Source organism: Corticium candelabrum, chromosome 18 (assembly GCF_963422355.1).
Source record: "Corticium candelabrum chromosome 18, ooCorCand1.1, whole genome shotgun sequence".
Taxonomy (NCBI): Eukaryota; Metazoa; Porifera; class Homoscleromorpha; order Homosclerophorida; family Plakinidae; genus Corticium; species Corticium candelabrum.
Window position 1 is genome coordinate 2,329,365 of NC_085102.1, and position 8,189 is coordinate 2,337,553.

At 42.4% G+C, this 8,189-nt stretch overlaps 2 non-coding genes across 2 annotated transcripts; one reads left to right on the forward strand and one right to left on the reverse strand.

The window, feature by feature from the left end:
* The first annotated feature begins 490 nt into the window (after positions 1–490).
* Positions 491–682, forward strand: LOC134194429 (U2 spliceosomal RNA). Its single transcript, XR_009972206.1, has one exon. It is a non-coding gene; the product is annotated as a U2 spliceosomal RNA (small nuclear RNA).
* A 4,805-nt stretch (positions 683–5,487) lies between these two features.
* Positions 5,488–5,677, reverse strand: LOC134194420 (U2 spliceosomal RNA). The gene has a single exon (XR_009972199.1). It is a non-coding gene; the product is annotated as a U2 spliceosomal RNA (small nuclear RNA).
* Positions 5,678–8,189: the final 2,512 nt, after the last annotated feature.

Here is an 8,189-nt window from a genome sequence, read left to right on the forward strand (position 1 = left end):
TTGTGTTTGATAACTATCTACATATTCTGCAAATTGCAAGCCGACAGATGCACTACACTTCGAGATGTACACGTACGCATTGTGAATTTCCAATTTGATCTAATGAGATGAAGGACGTTACAAGTAGACACGCCCATTTGCGCTGTACTATTCTTTTTTCGTCGGCTTGCTCTGCTTTTTGAGATCGTACGGCAGAAATTTACGTGAAAGGACGACGACCCTAACCTCTGCACGCAGTCAAGACGTTGCGCGACGTTCGCGAAACGTTTTTGTACGTCACAACTAAACAAGCCACGCCCAAAACGCAAAGTATGTTTACAAACGACGACGTCTCCAATATTTGCCTACGCTCCTAGTCTACTACAGCACTGCAGAAATAAGCGATACTGAAAGGCCAACAAGTCAAATCGATCGAAAGCGATCACTTCATAACCCACAAGTGTCAGTTCTTGACACCCCAATAAGACGAACGCACCTCCCACGGTTGGTTATCGCTTCTCGGCCTTTTGGCTAAGATCAAGTGTAGTATCTGTTCTTCTCAGTTTAATCTCTGAGACGCCGGGCATAGCTCGGCTCCAAGATTAACTCAATCTTTGGAAATTGGGACAGGGATGACGGCTTGCTGCGCCCTTCCCGCGCATTGTCCCAGTATTGCACTACTTCTGGGTTCAGTGCATCCCCTCTCGGGGAATACTAAAACCAATGAAAGAAGAAGTGTAGATCACCCGGGGATCATCTGGGTGGTCGTTAGAAGACATCGAGTCTGACAGAGGCGGTGCATATATACAGTAGTAGTAGGTAGGATTTTTAAAGTGCTTAATCAATTAATAATAATAACGGCTGTTGGCAACCATAAAAGCAGTATAATCGACGTAGGCTGTTACTCCAGGTTCGCAATGCACTCCTCGCAGTTCAAGGCTGGCAGTGCAGCGTAACAACAAGGGCGCCGAGGGTATCGTGAACATGCCGACGCAAACCGCGACTTTTAGCGTCGCCGTCCTGTTGATACAATCCAAGCCGCACCGAGAAGAGACTGGGCTATGTTTTTTGTGTCGTATCCATTTCATAATTATTGATGCAGTTTCCTTAATCGTCGACAGCAAAGTTCCCTCCACTAATTAAAGCAGCAGTATACTAATAGTAGCTACATAAAACCTTTGACGTCAATAACTGGAAATAATAAGTTACAACTCACTCTTGTCATATGCAATATTATTACATTTTTACTCTTATCAATAATAATTTTAAACGGCTATTTCTTAAGCCTAATGTCTTATTGATTTGAGGGAAACAATAAATGCGGACAAACACTTTCAAATTTTTATTGTTAAATATAGAAATGACAAAATAGGTAGCTACGTCCGGTGTATCAATCAGGCAGAAGTTTGGTCTGGTTTAGAAATTCATTTCAACACATTTTTGAAAACTCGATATTTAACGCTTTAAAACGAGTTGATTTAACACCTATTTAAATCTTCATCACACATTCGCTTGGCCACTCATGAATGCTAAGCTCGGCCTATAGAAAAGGAACCTGTGTAGGTCAGTTATATCTTCAAAGTAAACTACGCGCAAACTAAACAGATGTGAAAGGCGAAGAGGGATTCTTTATTTTACGCATTAAATGAAATCTCTAAATTTAACGAAAGTATCTATAGGATGCTAGAATCCGTTTTCTTTCAGCAGACTTGTTCTTTTCTTATGTCAGAAATTGAGGCCACGCCGCAACAAAATTAAACAGAAAGTAGTGTCAGCCTTCATTCTTTTGATCTATACGAAGTGAAACAGGAACAGTATTTAGTATGAAGAATTTTAGATAGTTCGATCTCTTCCACTTCCAGAAATATGGCGAACACGTCTCTTGCTGTTCCTTGCCGTCACTTGGCAGCCAGACCCGACAAGGCTGTGACGTTCAAACTGCGGCTAGGTTGAGTGTTGCAGGTGCAGAATTTGTTTTAGTGAACCCATAGGCAATCATGCAGACGGTGTATCCAAAACACAATCCCCGACTAAGACCTAAACAACGCCTACTTAGCTAGATTGAAATTGATCCATGGTAACGCATGGGGTGGCTAAGGCTTTAGCCAGCAGGGCAGTAGCATCCAGTGCTGCCGCATGGCCGGATCGAAAAAAATTTGTCAGCAGCGGTCTATTATCGGTCACAAATATAAATCTTCGTCCGTAGAGGAAATGATGAAACCGTTTGAGAGCAACCACTATGGCAAGTGCCTCTGTCTGATCTGGCTGTAGCTACGCTGAGTAGCAGTCAGACTCTTTGATACATTTGATATTGGACGCTCACTATTGTCAGGGTATCGGTGAAACGAAACCGCTCCAATTCCGACTTCTGATGCACCACACGATATTCCCAATGGTAAATCTGGATTAAAGTGTACCAGTACCGTATCCACGGTAAGCGTGTCCTTACTTGGTCAAAAGCAGCTTGCTCTTCAGTGCCCCATTTCCATGTAGTTCCTCTCTTGGTTAGCTGGTGTAATGGTTCCAGAGTCTTAGACAAATCCGGCAGAAATTTGTTGTAAAAATGCACTGAACCTAAGAAAGACTGTAACTTCTGCACATTAGTAGGTGCAGGCATGGTCTTTTACACCTTCCGCTTTGTGTCCATTTGCAATTCCTCTGTGTGATAATTAGTGTCCCAAGTACTCAACATATGGCTGGGCGAATGAGCACTTTCCAGACGGCATTTGAGTCCGTTATCGTTGAGACGTTTAGCACACTTTGCAGATTTCTGATATAATTCTGAGGTGAAGAGCCAATTACTAAGATGTCATCCAAGTATACTGCCACACCTGTCAGATCACGTGTTAACTGATCCATCATTCCTTGGAAGTAACCGGCCGCGGAACCAATCCCGAATGGCAGCCGTAGTTGGAATAGTACTGCTTGGTGAGTACTTAGCGCTAACCTCCTTTGAGATTCAGGTCCTAGACGAATCTGATTGTGTGCGGCCGCAAGGTCAATTGTAGTAAAATAACATCCACCGAATAGGCGTTGCGTCAGTTGTTCCGAAGATGACAGTGAGTGTCTGTGTTTCTCCAGTTGTGGGTTGACCGTATTGGCATAATCTCCACAGACGCGTAACTAACTGTGCATGCCTTTCCTTGACTTGGTGATGCGTTCTTCCTGATAGGTACCACCGGAGTCCCATAATGATTGAATTGAACTTTTCTCCAGAATCCTTTCCTGATTCCGGCTTCATAAGCTTGAGCAAGGTCTTCCTATATGCCAAAGGTACCGATCTAGGGTTTCGAAAAACAGGTTCCGCCTCGGGCTTGAACATGATTTCCACCCCTATGTCCTTTAGTGTGCCTAACTCTGGCTTGGATACGTCTGCGAACTCTTCACAAAGTTGTCTGCACTCTTTCTGCAGTTCTCTGTCAGATTTGAGGTTACCAAACACTGTACATGTATTGACAATTATGGCAGCTGATGAATTACTCCTGTTGAGAAGAGCATCTACCAAAATTCCAAGTTCTTGGATCCCGTTTCTACCTAGTAAGTTAAGATTTGTCAGTTCAGTCACCTAAAATGCAGTGCTTTCGTTTGAAAAGAAGGAAAATTGTGTTGTGTCACCTGAGAGTTTAGCGTAACACATCCTTTCACTGGCAATTTGGGCTGACTCGCTGATTCAAAATGTCGATGCTTTTCAGTCAAATGTGACTGACCGAGATCCTCCATGTATTGCTTGCTACCCAGAAAATTGTCACCAGCACCTGTATCCACTTCAAAATCGAAAGTACGAGCTCCATTCAGCTTAATGGGTAGCTGAATTTCAGGTACCCTGTTCCGTTCTCCTTTGAATATTACTCGGATCGTCTTGACTTCAGGCACTTTTCTTTCAGGTTTGATAGCTTTCTTTTTTTCGACATGCAGCCTCTAGCCGTCGCTGCGCCACTAGTGGTTGCAGCAACGCTTCTATCAGTGGCTCCGTTGCCATGCTTCAACACGGTAAATAACTATACTTTACCTTCTCGGTGCTACACTGTCGCTGATTTCTGGCGGATCCTGCCGACTACGCCAATTCTCTGTTGTGTTCTTTATTAAGAAGATCCGTCAGAATCGCGCGGGTACAGCCGTAGATGCACGGGCGAGACACGATTTACAATGTTGATTCGAAAACACACACACACACACACACACACACACACACACACACACACACACACACACACACACACACACACTCACACACACACACACACACACACACACACACACACACACACACACACACACACACACACGGTATCTATACACAAACGGTAGCTTTACCCAACTGGTACGGGCTAATCGCACTGCATGAATGACTTTACAGAGATGACTGTAAACTATTTACATAAATGCAACAAACGTGAAAGTTCTAGAAGAGCGAAGGGTCCACTGGCAACTATTTATAGACACAACTACAAAGTACTATCTAATTACCTCTGTGGCTACGTGCCACAAAACACACGCATTCTCGGGCGCTTGCTGCGGTGTGGCGGGCGGGATGGTCGCTAGTGATGCGCATGCTCCGTTTATCGCGAGACCATCGTGAGTCCACTGTGCGCGTGCGCGCAGCAGCGCATCTCCGGACGAATTCAACTACCTTTAACTGGTTCGTTAACCTCCATTAGTTTGCAGTTACCTTTCGTTGAAACAAATTTAATCCTTCTATTTAATTAAATGCATTCACGAACTCTCATGAAAATACAATTTTATTGTTAGTAACGTATGCATTATGTTGATTTTCCAAGGTTTTTTACCACTAAGGTGTTCCACAGACTCAGAAAAACGGTATACTACAGTGCGTGAGATGCCATCTTGTAATAATGCCGAAAAGGTAGAGTAGCTATATGCGTGTGAAGCAGATTACCTAAGCTTTGTGCGGTCGTGTCCTTTTCAATTATTACTCGCGACAGCGTCCATTTGTTCTACACCGATTCAAAAAGTGATAGTATTGCATGTGACAAGAGTGAGTTTGTACCCTATTATTTCCAGTTATTGACGTCAAAGGTTTTATATAGCTAATACTAGTAACTACTGCTCTAATTAACGGAGGAAACTTTGCTGTGATGATTAGAGATACTGCATCTATAGTTAACTAAAAATGCAATGGCTACGAGCCCAAAAGAACATTGCTCAGTTTGTTTTAGGTGCCGCTCGGATTCTATCAACGGTACGGCGCCGCTAAAAGTCGCGGTTTGCGTCGGCATGTTCGCGATACCCGCAGCGCCCTTGTTGTTACGCGGCACTGCCAGCATTGAACTGAGAGGTGTGCATCGCGAACAAAGTGTACGTCGATTATTCTGCTTTTAGGGTTGCCATCAGCCGTTGTCATTATTAATTAATTAATTAAGCAGTCTACTATATACGCACCGTCTCCGGCAGGCTCGAGGTCTACAGATCACCCAGATGACCCTAAGGTGATCTATACACTTTTGTATTGGTACAGTTTTTCTTTCATTGGCTTTAGTATTCCCCAAGAGGGAATGCAGTAAATCAGAGGTAGTGCAATACTGGGACAATGCGCGGGTAAGGCGCAGCAAGCTGCCATCCCTGTCTCAAGTTCCAAAGATTGAGCTAATCTTGGAGTCGAGCTATGTCCGCGTCTCAGAGATTAAACCGAGAAGAACAGATATTACACTTGATCTTAGCCAAAAGGCCGAGAAGCGATAACCAACCGTGGGAGGTGCGCTCACCTCAATGGGGTGTGATGAACTGACACTTGTGGGTGATGAAGTGATCGCTCTCGATCGATTTGACTAGTTAGCCCTTACACTATCGGTTATTTCTGCAGTGCTGCATTGTATCAAACACAATGTTATGTTCTATACAAGTCAACATCAATTACTAAGTAAATTACTAATTGACTTTGCAGCTCCATTTCCTTCATCTAGCACATCTCAGCGACTGTCCAAGTTTTGAAGAAACTGAGAAAAGAGATATTACGATCATATGCATGACCTTACCAATCGCGCGCTAGGTGCCAATTTTGAATTTAAAATTATTTAACTTTAAAGTTATTAATATTATGTTTTGGAACAATCAGATGTTTAGCATCCTATCAGCAAGCTGCTGATGTGGTGCATGTGTTCTTGATGGTCACCGCCATGCCACTGATGGAATTAGATGACATCTTTCTAACTATGCAGTGTATATCTATAGTATTGTCTAAATAAGAAATTATTTATTTATAAATCTGTATTGTTGAAAATTCAGTAATCACGTTTGGCATCAATACCATATACAGCAACCCATTATTTGATCGTAGAAAGTAACTGCTACAATCAAAATTAGTTTTTTTACAGCACTGATAGCAATATACTAAAAGCTTTATTCAATAATTTATTTTATCTGGCGAACGGTCCGTTGACAATGACGTTCAGAGCTTTCCTGGTGGTCATTTAAATCCACTAGGCGTGCTGTGCGGATGTTCGCGGTTACCATAATACCTGCAATCTATATCAAATTGGCTAGTCATTGATCAACGTGTGGACTACACGGAAACATGTACCCGGCTGGGCTCACCTGCCGGTTGGTGGGCGCCCAGATGGGGGTAAAGACCCCACTTGCCCATTATGGAGGGGCATAGCGACACATATATTTACGGTATTAAAATTGAACTATTAATTTAAATTAACAGATCTAAAACTTGTTAAAAAGTGGCCTAGTTTCCATATACTCCTTAAAACAACATCAAAGCATTGTTACATTGTATGACTGGATTGTTATTAACAGTATGGTCTTCTATTTTTGAATGCAGTTGGAACTATGAAAAGGACATAAACTTTTTTTAAAAACGGACAAACCTAGCAACTCTCTCTTTTAATTAAATCGAGAGACAAAATCAATGGGAAAACAACAGTAGCTAGAAATCGCAATAGACGCAAACGCAAAGTAACTTGACTTGATATCCTGACTCGCACGTGGGATAGTCGTCGACAGAGGCGTAAGAAAGCCATTAAGGTTTGACGACGTCCAACTTCAATAAGCGGTAACGGCATCTAGATTAATTCAATGAATCGAGCGTCTGTCGACCGCGTGTCGCACAGGCACATTCCGCTTCCGTATACTAAACTAATTAGGCAACTGAAACCATAGCAAACGCTGTCAGCGTACATACGCTTGTCCCCATCAGCCATTTTGTAGTTTTATTGAAGAGCGTTTGCGTATGCGTAGCCTTGTGTACCCAGGACGCGTGCGCGCAAGATTTGGTCTATTGAGTTTCTAGTTTTCGTCCACTTGTAGCTCGTTTTCACAGTTGTGGCAGGGGTTTAGAGTGTCATAGGCTAGCCCGGGCTTTGTAAGCGTGGTCATAAAAATTGTGGGCTGTAAATACGAGTGAGGACCAAAGCTGTTTATCTAGTATATATCCTCCCTTTTCCAGTCTAGACCTGCCACTGATTCTACCTTATCAGTCAATTAGAATCAAATAATAGTAAACGCGTCCATAAAAGTGGGCGTGTCCCGTAGCATTGTCCAGCCCACTTCTCACAATCTTTATGGTAATTAATTGTCAAGTTCCAGTACGTGTTCAGCAGCTGTTTCGTTTCAATGATGCCAGTAGCTGAGGGTTTAGCACTTAATGCTTTTTCATTAACACCGGCGATAATACTGTATTAAATTGTCTCTCCATCCCTTACCACAGACGCACTAAAGTAAACCTAGAGCATCGCTTATCGAGTTACTTACCTAGATCTCGTGATGTTGCATTGGTCTTCAATATTGTAATCTGTCTTAATTGATATTGTATTATAACGGTAGATAAACCTTATCACTTATCAATAGTCAATTTTATCCTATCAAAGTTATAACAGTTGCATGACCCGAGAAATAGAAACATTGCGAAACATCTATTTCTACTGATCACTTTCTGTAACAGAGTGTCGATATGTGTCCATTACTAGACACCGAATTGAGATATACAAGCATTCAAGTTTCATAAAAATTTGTCACATTCTATATTGATATCAAAGCTTTACCTTCTTATATAAACGGAGGCTGACTAAATTTTTATTGCCCGTCATTTCTCATCTGCGAAAAACCTCTATAGACAAGAGATACACAACTTGAAATCTCAACATATCTCTATTTCAGATTGATCCAGTGAAGACACCGTACAGATATCGGAATACCCACAAAGCAGGGACATTTCTCAACTTGTACGGGAACATCCGATCGCCTCT